Consider the following 19,671-nt stretch of genomic DNA (forward strand, 5'->3'; position numbering starts at 1 on the left):
AGGAACGCTAACTCTTTAGCCTTTATTTTTTCAGCCACTTGCTTGGAGAACCATATCGGTTTCCTTTTTCTCTTGCTTTTATTTACTCCCTTTACATAAAGGTTTGTGGCCCTATTTATAGCTTCTTTCAGCCTAGACCACTGTCCTTCCACTTCTCGTTCGTCCTCTCCACCCCTCAGCTCCTTCCTCAGGTATTCCCCCATTTTACTAAGCATGCTTGAAATCCAGGACTTAGAGTTTTGAGTGGCCGCCCTCCACTTCAGCTGTCATATCAAACCAAACCGTTTGATGGTCACTGCTGCCCAGGTGGGCACCCACTCTGACATTTGACACACTATCCCCATTTGTGAGCACCAGATCCAATGTCGCTCCCTCCCTCCCTCCCTCCCTCCCTCGTGGGTTCCTTCACCATTTGTCTGAGCAGAGCACTTTGAAAAGCATCCACGATCTCTCTATTTCTTTCCGATTCCGGAATACCTAGGCTAGCATATGCACCAAGGAACTCCCAAAAGACAGGACTAGAAGCCTGAGCCTACACACATAATATGGTGGGAAGCACTTCAAGCTCCTCTTATTGACCTATAAGTGCATTCACTCTGAAGCCCCTCACTACCTCTCCACCCTCATCTCTCCCTACACTGCGTCCCAGGAACTCCGTTCACTAGGTAAATCTCTCCTAACTGCACCCTTCTCCTCCACCTCTAACTCCAGACTCCGTTCCTTTTATCTTGCCGCACCTTATGCCTGGAATAGACTTCCTGAGCCGCTACGTCAAGCTCCATCTCTGGCCGCCTTCAAATCCGGGCTAATGGTCCACCTGTTTGATGTTGCTTTTGACTCCTAACTTTTCACTTGTTCGTAACCTTTATCTTGTCTTCCTCTCTTCAATAGTCCCTTATCCCTATGTGTCCTATCTGTCTGTCCTACCCTTATCCCTTATTTGTCCTGTCTGTCTGTCTGTCCTGAATTAGATTGTAAGCTCTCTTGAGCAGGGACTGTCTCTTCTTCATGGTCAGTTGTGAAGCGCTGTGTACGACTGGTAGCGCTATAGAAATGATTTGTAGTAGTAGTAGTAGGCAGTGGCGTAGCTAGGGTAGTTGACACCCGGGGCCGGTCATTTTTTAACAACACCCCCCCCCCAAATCCAGTACAAGGCATACCGAGAATACAAAACACTCAGGACCTATATATAGAGCAATTATACCATACCATAACCAGTAATTTGTACGAGTCACACAAGGAAAAGGAAAGCATCTTAAACACTACAGTGAACACTGGAACATCAATTCACCTATTGTAAAACGAAAACAGACAGAATAGTACAGATCGTCAATCCTGCACAGTCAATGCCAACCGAAAGCCATGTCTTTTTCACAAACACAGATACACCCTAATCCACTATAGAATAAGTAATAATAAACTTTCTATTTAGACAAAAATTAAACTGAACCCCCGATGCCAGACTCTGTATACAATGCAACACCAAAGAAACAGAAAATGTCCCCTAGTACTGTGCAAAATATAAAGACAGCAGATGTAAATTTGAAAAAACTAACAAATACCAATCACCACTTTACAAATTAACAAATAGAAATAAAACAAATACAGAAAATAAAATACCATTTTATTGGACTAATACATTTAGCTTCCAGGGGTCAAAATCTCCTTCCTCAGGTCAATACAGTATAGTGCTGTTACAGTATCCTATCCTGACCTGAGGAAGGGGGTTTTGTTCTCTGTAAGTTAAGTCAAAATGTATTAAAATTAGTCCAATAAAAAGATTACCTTATTTACATGTTAAAGCAAAAAAATAAAAATATGTATTTTATTTACAGTTTATTGTCTCTGGTTTCTGCTTTCCTCATCTTCTTTTCAGTCTTCCTTCCATCCAGCATGTCTTCGCTCTCTCTCTCTCTCTCTGCCATCCATTGTCTGCTCTCTCTCTCTGCCCCTTCCATCCACTGTCTGACCTCTCTCTCTCCCTTCCATCCACATCTGTCCTCTATTTCTGCCCCTTCCATCTACCATCTGCCCCAGTCTGCCATCTCTCTCTCCCTTCCATCCACATCTGCCCTCTATCTCTGCCCCTTCCATCCACCATCTGCCCCAGTCTGCCATCTCTCTCTCTCCCTTCCATCCACATCTGCCCTCTATCTCTCCCCCTTCCACCCATCATCTGCCCTTTCCCTCTGCCCCTTCAATCCGTCTGCCCTCCCTCTCCCATCCATCCATCCAGGGTCTGCCCTCCCTCACACTCCCCCCTTCCATCCAGGGTATGTCCCCTCTCTCTCTGCCCCCTCTTTTCAGCCTCCAGTTCCAGCCCCCTTATTCCACCTGCCCCTGGTTCCAGCCCCAGCCCACATCTCCCACCTGCCCCCCTTTACAGCCCCACTATCCCACCAGTCGCCAGCCCTTTTCTTCCATTAGTCCCGAGCTTCAGCCCCCAGCCACTTCTCCCTGTCCCCTTTTCAGCCCCCAGTTCCAGCCCCCTTCATCCACCACATGCCTTGCATCCCCCCTTTTCAGCCCCAGACCCATTCTCCCACCTGCCCCAGGCATGGACCCATTTTCCCTCCTGCCCCTTGTCAGACCCCAGTTCCAGCTTCAGACCGCTTCTCCCATCTGAGCACTCCGCTCTGAGCACCCCCACCCCTCCCCAATCCCCTTCTCCCCGCCGAGCGCCCATCTGGGCTCCCCCACCCTCTCCAATCCCCTTCTCCCCTCCGAGCACCCATCTGAGAACCCCTCTGGGCTCCCCCACCCTCCCTCCCCAATCCCCTTCTCCCCTCTGAGCTCCCCCACCCTCCCCAATCAACTTCTCCCCTCTGAACACCCCTCTGGGCTCCCCACCCCTTCCCAATCCCCTTGTCCCCTCTGAACATCCCCACCCCTTCTCCCGTCTGAGCTCCCCCACTCCTTCTCCCATCTGAGCACTCCCCTTCTTCCATCTGACCCCCCCCCCCCGACCCGGTCCCGTCCCCCCTCGTGGAGAGCTGACAGAGCCCTGTCTCCTGCCATCACCCTTCGTTTTTTTCTTTTTTAATCCATTGCAGGCAGCGACGCAGGCAGCACTTCGCGTCTGCCCTGCATGTGCTGTGAAGATAGAAAATCACCTCGTTAGCGTCGGCCCTTCCCCCCATTGTGTCCCGCCCTCTTCTGAGGTAACTTCCTATTTCCTCGAGGGCAGGACACAACGGGGGAAGGGCCGACGCTAACGAGGTGATTTTCTATCTTCACAGCACACGCAGGGCAGACGCAAAGCGCTGCCTGCGTCGCTGCAATGGATTAAAAAAAACGAAGGGGGCATGAGACGAGGGCTGTCCGGAGCACCCCCCCCCCACCCGCTGACACCCGGGACGGACCGCCCCCACCGCCCCGCCCTTCCTACGCCACTGGTAGTAGGAAGATTTCTCATGTGGACGATCTAGGCTGAGGCTGATTTGCTGTTTTAATAGGCAAGCATCATTTCCCAGAGAGGTAAGTTGCAACAGAGGAGCAGAGCTCAGATGAGAACTCTAGACAGGACATGTAAGGGAAAAAGATGTCTCTGAAACTGAATCCATGCAAAACTATGGCACATTTGGGTTCAATTATCAGATGAGCCAGAGACATATCACCAGCACATAGAGCTCAATAGGATTGGTTCTGGGAAAAGGATAGACAGAGGACATCACTTAACCTATAGAAGATAGGGTTTGATTCTGCTGTGTGATGGAGCCAGAAGAGAAACTGATCATGCTGCAGGGGTAAGGAAAGATGGCTGCTACTCCTGTAGTAACCTCTCTTGGCATAAGAGCAGAACTGATGATTGTCCGCCATGCCTGCCCAGAGAAGGGAAAATTATCCTGAAACATAGTAAATGCCTGGCGCATTGTTTGAATTTTCTTGATTATAGTTGTTAGTAGTGAGTTGTATATTTAATTACACATATTCTTGACTGGAAACAGTATTCTGTTCTGTGAGGAATTATCTTTATAGAATACTAGCTTAAGTCATTTTCATGCTTAACTTTAGGCACGAGTATTTATGCCTGTTAAAAGCTAGTGTAAATGCTCACACCTAATTTTTGTCAGTTAGGTGTGAAAATGGAATTGTGCTATAATTCTGCACGTACATCTTGGGAATTCCCATAACCCGCCCATGTTCCTCCCTTGGTCACACCTCCTTTGGACTTGCACACAGGATGAATTAGACGCTCAGTTATAGAATATGGACAGAGCACATATGCACATAACCAATAATTAGTGCCAATTAGCACTTTTTAAGACCAATTTTGATAATTAGTTTATGCGCATAACTGACTTTGTTCCATAACTGTGCGCCCAATTGCACCTAACTAGGTGCCATTTATAAAATGTGGGGATCAGCGTATAAATTTTGGGCCATACATGTGGCCGACTGACATGGTATACAGTGGGGGAAATAAGTATTTGATCCCTTGCTGATTTTGTAAGTTTGCCCACTGACAAAGACATGAGCAGCCCATAATTGAAGGGTAGGTTATTGGTAACAGTGAGAGATAGCACATCACAAATTAAATCCGGAAAATCACATTGTGGAAAGTATATGAATTTATTTGCATTCTGCAGAGGGAAATAAGTATTTAATCCCTCTGGCAAACAAGACCTAATACTTGGTGGCAAAACCCTTGTTGGCAAGCACAGCGGTCAGACGTCTTCTGTAGTTGATGATGAGGTTTGCACACATGTCAGGAGGAATTTTGGTCCACTCCTCTTTGCAGATCATCTCTAAATCATTAAGAGTTCTGGGCTGTCGCTTGGCAACTCGCAGCTTCTGCTCCCTCCATAAGTTTTCAATGGGATTAAGGTCTGGTGACTGGCTAGGCCACTCCATGACCCTAATGTGCTTCTTCCTGAGCCACTCCTTTGTTGCCTTGGCTGTATGTTTTGGGTCATTGTCGTGCTGGAAGACCCAGCCACGACCCATTTTTAAGGCCCTGGCGGAGGGAAGGAGGTTGTCACTCAGAATTGTACGGTACATGGCCCCATCCATTCTCCCATTGATGCGGTGAAGTAGTCCTGTGCCCTTAGCAGAGAAACACCCCCAAAACATAACATTTCCACCTCCATGCTTGACAGTGGGGACGGTGTTCTTTGGGTCACAGCCATCAAATTGTACAGGTGGTAATGGTGCATACAGTTCTTGTGACACAGGGGCAAGCTAGTACTCCCTCTATGGTTTTCTGACAACACTGCATTCAACAGTATCAGTACTTTTTCACAGTGCATTGCAGGGAAAGCTTTATCCTGCCATCAGATTTAAATTCAATTTGTAAAGCACATGTGGAAGTGGAAAATGAAAGACTTGAGGTCCTGCCATCCAAACTTACAAATGGCTTGCAGCATTCAGTACCAAACAGGCTCCCTATTGTCTTCATAGAAGAGGATTTGTCACTATAGGGGTTATCAATAGAAATCAAACAAAATAAAACATGGAAAAGAAAATAAGATGATACCTTTTTTATTGGACATAACTTAATACATTTCTTGATTAGCTTTCGAAGGTTGCCCTTCTTCGTCAGATCGGAAATAAGCAAATGTGCTAGCTGACAGTGTATATAAGTGAAAACATTCAAGCATTACTATGACAGTCTGAATATCAATGATATGCTTTGATGTCCCCATGCATACTTCTTACCCACCCCCATCCTCCCACCCTGTCAGACTGTCATAGTAATGCTTGAATGTTTTCACTTATATACACTGTCAGCTAGCACATTTGCTTATTTCCGATCTGACGAAGAAGGGCAACCTTCGAAAGCTAATCAAGAAATGTATTAAGTTATGTCCAATAAAAAAGGTATCATCTTATTTTCTTTTCCATGTTTTATTTTGTTTGATTTCTATTGATAACCTTAAGAGTGGACTAACACGGCTACCACACTCTCACTATAGGGGGAATTCTATAAATGATGCCCAAAGTTAGACACCGGGAAGATCCGCACTAAACTATTATTCTGCAAATGGCTGTCTGCATGTAGTGCCATTTATAGAATACTGGTTTAACGAAGGTATTGCACCTAACTTTGGGGCCCTTTTGCAGTAAGCCCACCGTGGGCTTACCACGTACCAATCTGGAGCTACCCCAACTAGGAGGCCAGCGGTAGTTCCTCCACAGCACATGGCATTTCTGATACTAGCGGAAATATTCAAAATATATTTCTGCAGACGCTATCCCGTCAGTAATTGGGCAGCGCTGCTTGCTACCTGGTTACCGCTGGGTTAGCACAGGTTTATTTATTTATTAGGATTTATTTACCACCTTTTTCAAGGAATTCACTCAAGGCGGTGTACAGTAAGAATAGATCAAACATGAGCAGGAGGCAATTAGAGCAGTAAAAATATTCGAACAACAATACAAAAGTATGGCATGGTATACTACTTGCAATGACAACACAATATGTACTAGTACATTATAATTAGTAGTGAAGGGTAAGGCAAAGTTGTAACATATAGATTTATTTATTTATTTATTTATTTATTGCATTTGTATCCCACATTTTCCCACCTATTTGCAGGCTCAATGTGGCTTACAGAGTTTTGTTATAAATGAGTAAGATGAGTTATATGAGTTATAAATGAGTTAAATGAGTTATAGATGAGTAAGAAAGGAGGAAGAATTAGAAAGTAAGGTGATTGATTTGAAGAAAGTTGCACGTGAGTTCAGAGAGATGGTTAAATATTATCTCAGCTAGGGTAGGAGTGGATAAACATGTCCTGCTGCAGTATGTGGGTGGTAAATGCTCCCCCCCCCCCCCCCCCCGCATGGTGAAATCCTACTGCATAGCCATTTCTTTTTTTGACCTTTTTACCCGATGCAGTAAAAAGGGTTTCAGTGCATGACAAAAACAGCCCCCGCCACTAGCGCCCTACTGTAAATGCTGGCATGAAACTAATGGCAGTTGGGCACATAAATGACCCTATTCTAAAATATCGCGCCCCTGATCTTCCCATGCCTCTCTCATGGCCATGCTTCCTTTTGAGTTGCGCACTAGAAAATTTAGGTGTGTGTGTCTCCGCTTATTATAACTTGCATTGTTTACTGTTTAATGATTGCTGTCCTATTTTATAGCCTCTTCCGTTTGTGCCTTGTGATATTTTAGTTTTATGTTTGGTTTTTGTTTATTTTTTTGTTTTTTTAGACTGATTTTATCCTATATTGTAAACCGTCTTGATATATAATTTTTATGTGAAAAGGTGGCATATTAAATTTTATGAAACAAAATAAATAGGAGGCCGGGCAGATCTACATGTAAACTTAACTGAGTACAAATCTCTTGATGTACCTACTTCCTGACATTTTTCTTCAGTCTGCCCCCCTTCAATCTCATTTCATGTCCTCTAGTTCTACCGCCTTCCCCTCTCCGGAAAAGGTTCATTTGCGGATTAATACCGTTCAAATATTTGAACGTTTGTATCATATCAACCCTGTGTTATGATTCTGCCAGTTTGACTGAGGGGGAGGGGGGACGTCTCTTCTGATTGGCTGCCAGGGGTTGTGCTGACGTCAGGGGATATTACTTTAGCCTGCAGCTGAAGAGTTTCTCTGCTTTTGCGTTACTTACTTGGTGGTAACAGGAAAGCCTGATAGGTTTCTCTCAGAACGTGCTCTAGGTTCTGACAGGGATCTGTGTTGTATTAGAGTATTCTTTTCCTTCCCTCTGGGTTAGCTGCTGCTGTGTGTGTGTGTGTGTGTGTGTGTGCGTAGCTCTGTAATCAGGGTCAGCTGCTCGTTTGTTTAGTGGGGGCTGGGCATTGCTCAGCCTCCAGGGCTCTGGGCTGAGTGAGAGCGTACTCCTTTGTTTGTTTGTTTTAAGGATTTCTCTTCCCAGTGTCCCGGCCTGCTTGCTCAGTGAGTTTAACCCTTTGTGTACTGTGTATATTGTATTCCTGCCTCTGCCAGTGTGTTTGTTGAATGGGCCCCACTCCCTCTCGGGAGGGGAAGCGTTCTCTCTGATTGTTTGTTGATTTATGGCACTCTCTCTCTGCTGGCTCTACAAGCTTAACCCTTTGTGTTCCGTGTGCCTCCGTCTACAGTGGGTTTGAGGCAAAGGCTTTCTGCCTTCCTTTTGTGTCTGGTTCCTCTAGCTTCTGCCTGGGGCTCCTACCCTGGTGGTGGTGGGGGGGGGAGGTTGCTGTGTTAGTTCCCCTGTCCTGCGCTAGTCCCCTGCGTGGGCGTGGCCTGCTCTGGTCCTTTGTTTCCCCCTCTGCCCTATTGCTGGTGTTCGGCGCGTGTCTGGCATCTTGGGGCCCTCTGGGTTCTTTCACCCCTCCCTGTGTGTGATTGGGTTCCAGTTCAGCCATGAGGCTCGCACGAGTGGCTCTGTGTGCGTGGGTTCCGGTTCGGCCGCGAGGCCCGCCTGTATGCCTATTTCCCTTCTTCCTGAGGGACTGTGGGGAGGGGTAGCTTAGGGGGTATTTGTGTAGCTGGGGTGTGCGGTGGTGGGTCGGTCTCCCCTTGGCCTGGGTCGGCGCCCTGCTGGCCTCGGCCAGGGCCCAAGGGCTCACGACCAACCCAATGGATTACACCCTGTTTCTCCTTTCCTCCAGGGTATACATGTTCAGGTCAACAAGTCTCTCCTCATACGTCTTGTAATGCAAATCCCATACCATTCTCATAGCTTTTCTTTGCACTGCTTCCATTTTTTTAACATCCTTCGCAAGATACGGCCTCCAGAACTGAACACAATACTCCAGGTGGGGCCTCACCAACGTCTTATACAGGGGTATTAGAACCTCTTTTCTTCTGCTGGTCACACCTCTCTCTATACAGCCTAGCAATCTTCTAGCTACGGCCACTGCTTTGTCACACTGTTTCGTCGCCTTCAGGTCCTCAGATACTATCACCCCAAGATCCCTCTCCCCATCCGTACCTATCAGATTCTCCACGCCTAACACATACGTCTCCCTTGGATTTCTACTCCCTAAATGCATCACTTTGCATTTCTTCGCATTGAATTTTAATTGGTTCAAGATGTTAGGAAAAATGGAATTATATTCAAAACAACAGTTTTAAGGTATTGGTTTGAGGTGTTTGCAGGTTACACTGTACGGTATTATATTAATCTATATTACAGGAAAGACACTTTAACCCTCATTCTCCGAGGACAAGCAGGCTGCTTGTTCTCACTGATGGGTGATGTCCACGGCAGCCCCTCCAATCGGAACACTTTCTAGCAAAGTCCTTTGCTAGTCCTCGCTCGCCGATGCGCACCGCGCATGCGCGGCCGTCTTCCCGCCCGAACCGGCTCGTGCCGGCCAGTCTTCTTTTGTCCGCGCTCGGTACGGTCGTGTTTCGCCGTTCGTGCCCCGGAAAGTTGACCTCACGCGTCGTTTTTCGACTCGTTCTTTAAAAAGTAAATAATAAAGAGAAGAGTGTTTCGGGAGGAGACCTTTTGGTTTTTTCCCTTCCCGTATTTCGAGTTTTTCGCCCCGGTAAGTTTTCTTTCGTCGTCGGGGTAGGCCCTAGTTAGGCCTCGGTCGAAGTTTTCTTCTCCCTATTTTTGTGGTGCCATTTTCGCCATTTCGAGTTTTGATCTCGCCGGCGTGATTTTTCCGCCCATGACATCGAAGTCTCCCAGCGGCTTCAAGAAGTGCACCCAGTGCGCCCGGGTAATCTCGCTCACTGACAGTCACGCGTCGTGTCTTCAGTGTCTGGGGGCTGGGCACCGCCCTCAGGCCTGTAGTCTGTGTTCCCTTTTACAAAAGCGGACTCAGGTAGCGAGGTTAGCCCAGTGGAACATCTTGCTCTCTGGCTCTTCGTCGGCATCGGCACCGGGGGTAATAAGTGCATCGATGTCGTCAGCGCCCGGACCTTCATCCTCGCCCCCGATTGCATCGACTGCATCGAGGCATCGGCCCTCTGCATCGGGGCGACATCGGAAGGCTGCGTCGGCGTCAGTGGTGTCGAGACCTCCTCGTCTGCTGATGTCGTCGGACAGTGGTGCTTCGTCTGGAGTGCAGGTGAGGGCTGTCCATTCCCCTGCTGGTGGCGGTGAGCCTTCGGGTGGGTCTCCCCCTACCCTGAGGGCTCCTGCGGTACAGCCCCCCCGAGACCGACCCTCTTCGGTCTCGGCCCCAAGGAAGAGACGGCTGGATTCTACGTCCTCCTCGTCGGTGCCGGGAAGCGCCGGTGACGTGCTTCGCTCCAAAAAATCGAAGAAGCATCGACACCGGTCCCCTTCCCGTGTCGGCACCAAGAGCTCTGGGTCGCCGAGGGAGTCGGCACCCAGCAGGCATCGGCACTGAGAGGACCGCTCACCCTCTGTCCAAGAGGTGTCGATGCGCTCCACTCTGGACAGGCAGGAACAGCCTCCACGCCCGGAACAGACTCTGACATCGATGCCTGCATCGACTTCCATGCCTTTTTCTGCAGCCACTCTGAACGAGAGTCTCCGGCCCGTTCTTCCAGAGATCCTGGGAGAGCTGTTGCGCCCTACCCCTCCGGTACCGGGGGTGCTCGCGCCTCCGGTACTGTTGAGTGAGGCCCATTGCCCGGGGTGAGGTCTCCGACATCGGTACCGACTGCGGCCGCCTCCCAGGAAGGCTCCCCGACTACGTCGGCGGAGGGAGCTTCGCCGGTGCGGGCGAGGGAGTCTACCTCTCGACGCTCCCACCGTGGCCGTGGTTCCACGGAGTCGAGCCGGGCACGGTTGCAGACACAGGTTCGTGAACTTGTGTCTGACACCGATGGTGAGGCCTCGTGGGAAGAAGAGGAAGACATCAGATATTTCTCTGACGAGGAGTCTGAGGGTCTTCCTTCTGATCCCACTCCCTCTCCTGAAAGACAGCTTTCTCCTCCCGAGAGTCTGTCTTTCGCTTCCTTTGTCCGGGAGATGTCTACGGCCATCCCCTTCCCGGCGGTTGTGGAGGACGAGCCCAGGGCTGAAATGTTTGAGCTCCTGGACTATCCTTCTCCACCTAAGGAAGCGTCCACAGTACCCATGCATCATGTCCTCAAAAAGACATTGCTGGCGAACTGGACCAAACCATTAACTAATCCCCACATTCCCAAGAAGATCGAGTCCCAGTACCGGATCCATGGGGACCCAGAGCTGATGTGCACTCAGTTGCCTCACGACTCTGGAGTTGTGGATTTGGCCCTAAAGAAGGCTAAGAGTTCTAGGGAGCATGCTTCGGCGCCCCCGGGCAAGGACTCTAGAACCTTGGACTCCTTTGGGAGGAAGGCCTACCATTCTTCTATGCTCGTGGCCAAAATTCAGTCCTACCAGCTCTACACGAGCATACACATGCGGAACAATGTGCGGCAGTTGGCGGGCTTGGTGGATAAGCTCCCCCCTGAGCAAGCCAAGCCTTTTCAGGAGGTGGTCAGGCAGCAGAAGGCGTGCAGAAAATTCCTGGCCAGAGGGGTGTATGACACCTTTGATGTTGCGTCCAGGGCCGCTGCTCAAGGTGTGGTGATGCGCAGACTTTCATGGCTGCGTGCCTCCGACCTGGAGAATAGAATCCAGCAGCGGATTGCGGACTCGCCGTGCGGATAATATTTTTGGAGAGAAAGTCGAACAGGTGGTAGAGCAGCTCCACCAGCGGGACACCGCATTCGACAAGTTCTCCCGCCGGCAGCCTTCAGCCTCTACCTCTACAGGTAGAAGATTTTTTGGGAGAAGGAAGACTGTTCCCTACTCTTCTGGTAAGCATAGGTACAATCCTCCTTCTCGACAGCCTGCGGCCCAGGCTAAGCCCCAGCGCGCTCGCTCTCGTCAGCAGCGTGCGCCTCAGCAAGGCCCCTCGGCTCCACAGCAAAAGCAAGGGACGAGCTTTTGACTGGCTCCAGCAGAGCATAGCCGACATCCAAGTGTCAGTGCCTGGCGACCTACCAGTCGGGGGGAGGTTGAAAGCTTTTCACCTAAGGTGGCCTCTCATAACCTCCGATCAGTGGGTTCTCCAAATAGTCTGGCAAGGATACACCCTCAATTTGGCCTCAAAACCTCCAAATTGTCCACCGGGAGCTCAGTCTTACAGCTTCCAGCACAAGCAGGTACTTGCAGAGGAACTCTCCGCCCTTCTCAGCGCCAATGCGGTCGAGCCCGTGCCATCCGGGCAAGAAGGGCTGGGATTCTATTCCAGGTACTTCCTTGTGGAAAAGAAAACAGGGGGGATGCGTCCCATCCTAGACCTAAGGGCCCTGAACAAATATCTGGTCAAAGAAAAGTTCAGGATGCTTTCCCTGGGCACCCTTCTCCCCATGATTCAGCAAAACGATTGGCTATGCTCTCTGGACTTGAAGGACGCCTACAGGCACATCCCGATACTGCCAGCTCACAGACAGTATCTGCGATTTCAGCTGGGCACACGTCACTTCCAGTACTGTGTGCTACCCTTTGGGCTCGCCTCTGCACCCAGAGTGTTCACAAAGTGCTTGGCTGTAGTAGCGGCGGCACTTCGCAGACTGGGGGTACACGTGTTCCCATATCTCGACGATTGGCTGGTGAAGAACACATCCGAGGCAGGAGCCCTGCAGTCCATGCAGATGACTATTCGCCTCCTGGAGCTACTGGGGTTTGTGATAAATTACCCAAAGTCCCATCTTCTCCCAGTGCAGAAACTCGAATTCATAGGAGCTCTGCTGGATTCTCGGACGGCTCGCGCCTATCTCCCAAAGGCGAGAGCCAACAACTTGTTGTCCCTCGTCTCGCGGGTGCGAGAGTCCCAGCAGATCACAGCTCGGCAGATGTTGAGATTGCTGGGCCACATGGCCTCCACAGTTCATGTGACTCCCAAGGCCCACCTTCACATGAGATCTGCTCAATGGACCCTAGCTTCCCAGTGGTTTCAGGCTGCTGGGGATCTAGAAGACGTGATCCACCTGTCCACGAGTTTTCTCGAATCCCTGTATTGGTGGACGATTTGGTCCAATTTGACTCTGGGACGTCCTTTCCAAATTCCTCAGCCACAAAAAGTGCTGACAACGGATGTGTCTCTCCTGGGATGGGGAGCTCATGTCGATGGGCTTCACACCCAAGGAAGCTGGTCCCTCCAGGAACGCGATCTGCAGATCAATCTTCTGGAGTTGCGAGCGGTCTGGAACGCTCTGAAGGCTTTCAGAGATCGGCTGTCCCACCAAATTATCCAAATTCAGACAGACAACCAGGTTGCCATGTACTACGTCAACAAGCAGGGGGGCACCGGATCTCGCCCCCTGTGTCAGGAAGCCGTCAGCATGTGGCTCTGGGCTCGCCGTCACGGCATGGTGCTCCAAGCCACATATCTGGCAGGCGTAAACAGTCTGGCCGACAGGTTGACCAGGATTATGCAACCTCACGAGTGGTCGCTCAATTCCCGCGTAGTGCGACAGATCTTCCAGGTGTGGGGCACCCCCTTGGTAGATCTCTTCGCATCTCGAGCCAACCACAAAGTCCCTCAGTTCTGTTCCAGGCTTCAGGCCCACGGCAGACTGGCATCGGATGCCTTCATCCTGGACTGGGGGGAGGGTCTGCTGTATGCTTATCCTCCCATACCTCTGGTGGGGAAGACTTTGTTGAAACTCAAGCAAGACCGACGGCAAACCTCCTCCATAGAAAGAAGTAACTCCTCTTAGTGGAATCTTTCCTGGAAGCAAGCAAGACACGGGAGACACCCTCTGACAGACCCAAAGAGGCAAAGTCTACGCTCTCAACATCCAGGCCGTGAGAGCCAGAGACTGGAGGTTGGGATGCAGAAGCGCCCCTTCGTCCTGTGTGATGTCGGAAAACACTCCAATCTCCACGGTTCTTCGGAGGACAACTCCAGAAGAAGAGGGAACCAGATCTGACGCGGCCAAAAAGGAGCAATCAGAATCATGGTGCCTCGGTCTTGCTTGAGTTTCAACAAAGTCTTCCCCACCAGAGGTATGGGAGGATAAGCATACAGCAGACCTTCCCCCCAGTCCAGGAGGAAGGCATCTGATGCCAGTCTGCCGTGGGCCTGAAGCCTGGAACAGAACTGAGGGACTTTGTGGTTGGCTCGAGATGCAAAGAGATCTACCAAGGGGGTGCCCCACACCTGGAAGATCTGGCGCACAACTCTGGAGTTGAGCGACCACTCGTGAGGTTGCATAATCCTGCTCAACCTGTCGGCCAGACTGTTGTTTACGCCTGCCAGGTATGTGGCTTGGAGCACCATGCCATGACGGCGAGCCCAGAGCCACATGCTGACGGCTTCCTGACACAGGGGGCGAAATCCGGTGCCCCCCTGCTTGTTGATGTAATACATGGCAACCTGGTTGCCTGTCTGAATTTGGATAATTTGGTGGGACAGCCGATCTCTGAAAGCCTTCAGAGCGTTCCAGACCGCTCGTAACTCCAGAAGATTGATCTGCAGATCGCGTTCCTGGAGGGACCAGCTTCCCTGGGTGTGAAGCCCATCAACATGAGCTCCCCACCGTAGTCAGCACTTTTTGTGGCTGAGGAATTTGGAAAGGACGTCCCAGAGTCAAATTGGACCAAATCGTCCACCAATACAGGGATTCGAGAAAACTCGTGGACAGGTGGATCACGTCTTCTAGATTCCCAGCAGCCTGAAACCACTGGGAAGCTAGGGTCCATTGAGCAGATCTCATGTGAAGGCGGGCCATGGGAGTCACATGAACTGTGGAGGCCATGTGGCCCAGCAATCTCAACATCTGCCGAGCTGTGATCTGCTGGGACGCTCGCACCCGTGAGACGAGGGACAACAAGTTGTTGGCTCTCATCTCTGGGAAATAGGCACGAGCCGTCCGAGAATCCAGCAGAGCTCCTATGAATTCTAGTCTCTGTACTGGGAGAAGATGGGACTTTGGATAATTTATCACAAACCCCAGTAGCTCCAGGAGGCGAATAGTCATCTGCATGGACTGTAGAGCTCCTGCCTCGGATGTGTTCTTCACCAGCTAATCGTCGAGATAAGGGAACACATGCACTCCCAGCCTGCGAAGCGCCGCTGCTACTACAGCCAGGCACTTCGTGAACACTCTGGGCGCAGAGGCGAGCCCAAAGGGTAGCACACAGTACTGGAAGTGACGTGTGCCCAGCTGAAATCGCAGATACTGTCTGTGAGCTGGCAGTATCGGGATGTGCGTGTAGGCGTCCTTCAAGTCCAGAGAGCATAGCCAGTCATTTTCCTGAATCATGGGAAGAAGGGTGCCCAGGGAAAGCATCCTGAACTTTTCCTTGACCAGATATTTGTTCAGGGCCCTTAGGTCTAGGATGGGATGCATCCCCCCTGTTTTCTTTTCCACAAGGAAGTACCTGGAATAGAATCCCAGCCCTTCTTGCCCGGATGGCACGGGCTCGACCGCATTGGCGCTGAGAAGGGCAGAGAGTTCCTCTGCAAGTACCTGCTTGTGCTGGAAGCTGTAAGACTGAGCTCCCGGTGGGCAATTTGGAGGTTTGGAGGCCAAATTGAGGGTGTATCCTTGCCGGACTATTTGAAGAACCCACTGATCGGAGGTTATGAGAGGCCACCTTTGGTGAAAAACTTTCAACCTCCCCCCGACCGGCAGATCGCCCGGCACTGACACGTTGATGGTGGCTATGCTCTGCTGGAGCCAGTCAAAAGCTCGCCCCTTGCTTTTGCTGTGGAGCCGAGGGGCCTTGCTGAGGCGCACGCTGCTGACGAGAGCGAGCGCGCTGGGGCTTAGCCTGGGCCGCAGGCTGTCGAGAAGGAGGATTGTACCTACGCTTACCAGAATAGTAGGGAACAGTCTTCCTTCCCCCATAAAAACGTCTACCTGTGGAGGTAGAAGCTGAAGGCTGCCGGCGGGAGAACTTGTCGAAAGCGGTATCCCGCTGGTGGAGCTGCTCTACCACCTGTTTGACCTTCTCTCCAAAAATATTGTCCGCACGGCAAGGCGAGTCCGCAATCCGCTGCTGGATCCTATTCTCCAGGTCAGAGGTACGCAGCCATGAGAGTCTGCGCATCACCACACCTTGAGCAGCGGCCCTGGACGCAACATCAAAGGTGTCATACACCCCTCTGGCCAGGAATTTTCTGCACGCCTTCAGCTGCCTGACCACCTCCTGAAATGGCTTGGCTTGCTCAGGAGGGAGCTTGTCCACCAAGCCTGCCAACTGCCGCACATTGTTCCGCATGTGTATGCTCGTGTAGAGCTGGTAAGACTGAATTTTGGCCACGAGCATAGAGGAATGGTAGGCCTTCCTCCCAAAGGAGTCTAAGGTTCTAGAGTCTTTGCCCGGGGGCGCCGAAGCATGCTCTCTAGAACTCTTAGCCTTCTTTAGGGCCAAATCCACAACTCCAGAGTCGTGAGGCAACTGAGTGCGCATCAGCTCTGGGTCCCCATGGATCCGGTACTGGGACTCGATCTTCTTGGGAATGTAGGGATTAGTTAAAGGCTTGGTCCAGTTCGCCAGCAATGTCTTTTTTAGGACATGATGCATGGGTACTGTGGACGCTTCCTTAGGTGGAGAAGGATAGTCCAGGAGCTCAAACATTTCAGCCCTGGGCTCGTCCTCCAAAACCACCGGGAAGGGGATGGCCGTAGACATCTCCCGGACAAAGGCCGCAAAAGACAGACTCTCGGGAGGAGAAAGCTGCCTTTCAGGGGAAGGAGTGGGATCAGAAGGAAGGCCATCAGACTCCTCGTCAGAGAAATATCTGATGTCCTCCTTCTCCTCCCACAAGGCCTCACCATCGGTATCAGACACAAGTTCACGAACCTGTGTCTGAAGCCGTGCCCGGCTCGACTCCGTGGAACCACGGCCACGGTGGGAGCGTCGAGAGGTAGACTCCCTCACCCGCACCAGCGAAGCTCCCTCCGCCGACGTCGTCGGGGAGCCTTCCTGGGAGGCGACCGCAGTCGGTACCGCAAGCGACACCGATGTCGGAGACCTCACCCCGGGCAAGGGGCCAGCCAGTGCCTCACTCGATGGTACTGTGGCGCAAGCACCCCCGGTACCGGAGGGGAAGGGCGCAACAGCTCTCCCAGGATCTCTGGGAGAACGGCCCGGAGACTCTCGTGCAGGGCGGCTGTGGAGAAAGACATGGAAGCCGATGCAGGAGTCGAAGTCAGAGTCTGTTCCGGGCGTGGAGGCTGTTCCGGGCTGTCCAAGGTGGAGTGCATCGACACCTCCTGAACAGAGGGTGAGCGGTCCTCCCGGTGCCTGCTGGGTGCCGACTCCCTCGGCGACCCAGAGCTCTTGGTACCTACGCGGGAAGGAGACCGGTGTCGATGCTTCTTTGACTTTTTCAAACGAAGCATGTCACCGGAGCTTCCCGGTACCGACGAGGAGGACGTAGAATCCAGCCGTCGCTTCCTCGGGGCCGAGGCCGAAGAAGGTCGGTCTCAGGGGGGCTGTACCGCAGGAGCCCTCAGAGTAGGGGGAGACCCACCCGAAGGCTCTCCGCCACCAGCAGGGGAATGGACAGCCCTCACCTGCACTCCAGACGAAGAACCACCGTCTGACGACATCGGCACTAGTGGAGGTCCCGGTACCACCTACGCCGACGCAGCCTTCTGATGTCTCGGCCCCGACGATGCAGAGGGTCGATGCCTCGATGCAATCGATACAGTCGCGGCCGAGGGCGGAGGTCTTGACGCTGTTGACGTCGACGCACTCGATACTCCCGGTGCTGATGCCGACGAAGAGCCCGAGAACAAAACGTTCCACTGGGCCAATCTCGCTACCTGAGTCATTTTCTGTAAAAGGGCGCAAAGACTACAGGCCTGCGGGCGGTGCCCAGCCCCCAGACACTGAAGACACGACGCGTGCCTATCAGTGAGCGAGATTACCCGGGCGCACTGGGTGCACTTCTTGAAGCCACTGGGAGACTTCGATGACATGGGCGGAAAAATCACGCCGGTGAAATCAAAACTCGTAATTGCGGTAAGGCACCAAAAAGAGGGGGAGAAAAAAACGACCCGAGGCCTCAAAGGGGCCTACCCCGAAAACGAAAGAAAACTTATCGGGGCCAAAAACTAGAAATACGGGGAAGGGAAAAAGACCGAAAGGCCCTTCTCCGAAATCCCTTTTTTTTTTTTTTAAGAGCGAAAAAGTCAAAAGACGCGCGAGGGTCAACTTAAGGGGCGCGAACGGCGCAAACACAACCGTACCGAGCGCGGACAAAAGAAGACTGACGAACACGAGCCGGTTCGGGCGGGAAGACGGCTGCTCATGCGCGGTGCGCATGGGCGCGCGAGGACTAGCAAAGGACTTTGCTAGTGAAGTTTCCGATTGGAGGGGCTGCCGTGGACGTCACCCATCAGTGAGAACAAGCAGCCTGCTTGTCCTCGGAGAATCGAATGGCGCCGGCCATCTATATGGCCGGCCATCTTCGGGGCTGGCTCTGCAAAGTGGCGGTGCCAAGCGTATTATCGAAAAAGATGGCCGGCCATCTTTCTTTTGATAATACGGTTGGGGGCCGGCTAAATCTCAACATTTAGGTCAAATGTTGAGATAGCTGGGTTTACAAATGACCAGCTTCAAAAAAGTGGAAAAAAAATTCAAGTGCTTGTCAGGGACGTCCTAAATCAAAACTATTTTTGCTCAGCTTTTTCAGTAGTACCAGTGGGATTTGAACCAGCCACCTCTGGATTACAAGACCAGTGCTCAACCACTTGGCCACAGCTCCACTTATGTGGATGTCCCTCCCTTTTGATTATGCCCCTTCAGGTCTCTCTCAGCCAATCACAGACAGGGGTCTCTCTCAGCCAATCACAGCGCATTTAGCTGTCTGTGATTGGCTGAGAGAGACCCCTGTCTGTGATTGGCTGAGAGAGACCTGAAGGGGCATAATCAAAAGGGAGGTGCATCCAAGTAAGTGGAGCTGTGGCCAAGTGGTTAGAGTACCAGTCTTGTAATCCAAAAGTTGTCAGTTCAAATCACACTGGTACTACTGAAAAAGCCATAGGACATCCCTGATGAGCACTTGGATTTTTTTTGGGGGGGTGGGAGGGGATTGGTGACCACTGGGGGAGTAAGGGGAGGTCATCCCCGATTCCCTCGGATGGTCATTTGGTCAGTTGAGGCTACTTTTTGAAGTTTGGTCGTGAAAAAAAAGGGACCAAGTAAAGCCGGCGAAATGCTCGTCAAGCCTGGCTTTTTTTTCCATTATCGGGTGAAGCCGGCCATCTCGTGAGCACGCCCCATCCCGCCTTCACTACCCATCGACACGCCCCCTTGAAATTTCACCAGCTCCGCGATGGAAAGCAGTTGATGCCGGCCAAAATTGGCTTTCGATTATACCGATTTGGCCGGTTTCAGGAGATCGCCGGCCATCTTCCAATTTGTGTCGGAAGATGGCCGGCGATCACTTTCGAAAATGAGCTGGTTAGTAAGCTGTTTGGGGAAGTTCAAGAAATGGAAGTTATTACTCCTAGCAGAGTTCTCAAGGACTTCAGTTTTTCTTCTCAAGGAAACCAAATCCTTTATCATAGATTCCTGTTAAGTGTGCATTTTTTTAAACTTGCAATGCCATTTTTATATCTAATTGTTTTAACTTTTCTACTTTAAGATCCAAAGCTTTTGTATTCTGTTCAAGAGTCATCATGTCTTGATTCAGTTTTTGTATCTGTGGGGAATGCGATTTCCCTAAGCCCACTATTAGGGTCCAAAGAGAATCTAGAGTCACTTCAGTTGGCTTACAAATATCAAAAGAAAATTGTGTGGGTAATGCTTCTTTCTCCGTTGTTGTCTCCAAGTTCAGACTTGCAGTTTCT

General features: G+C 51.1%; 1 protein-coding gene across 1 annotated transcript in view; it reads left to right on the plus strand.

The window, feature by feature from the left end:
* Window positions 1-19,671, plus strand: part of OTOG (otogelin) — a 706,015-nt gene that overhangs the window by 643,097 nt on the left and 43,247 nt on the right.

This window comes from Microcaecilia unicolor, chromosome 4 (assembly GCF_901765095.1).
Source record: "Microcaecilia unicolor chromosome 4, aMicUni1.1, whole genome shotgun sequence".
Lineage (NCBI taxonomy): Eukaryota > Metazoa > Chordata > Amphibia > Gymnophiona > Siphonopidae > Microcaecilia > Microcaecilia unicolor.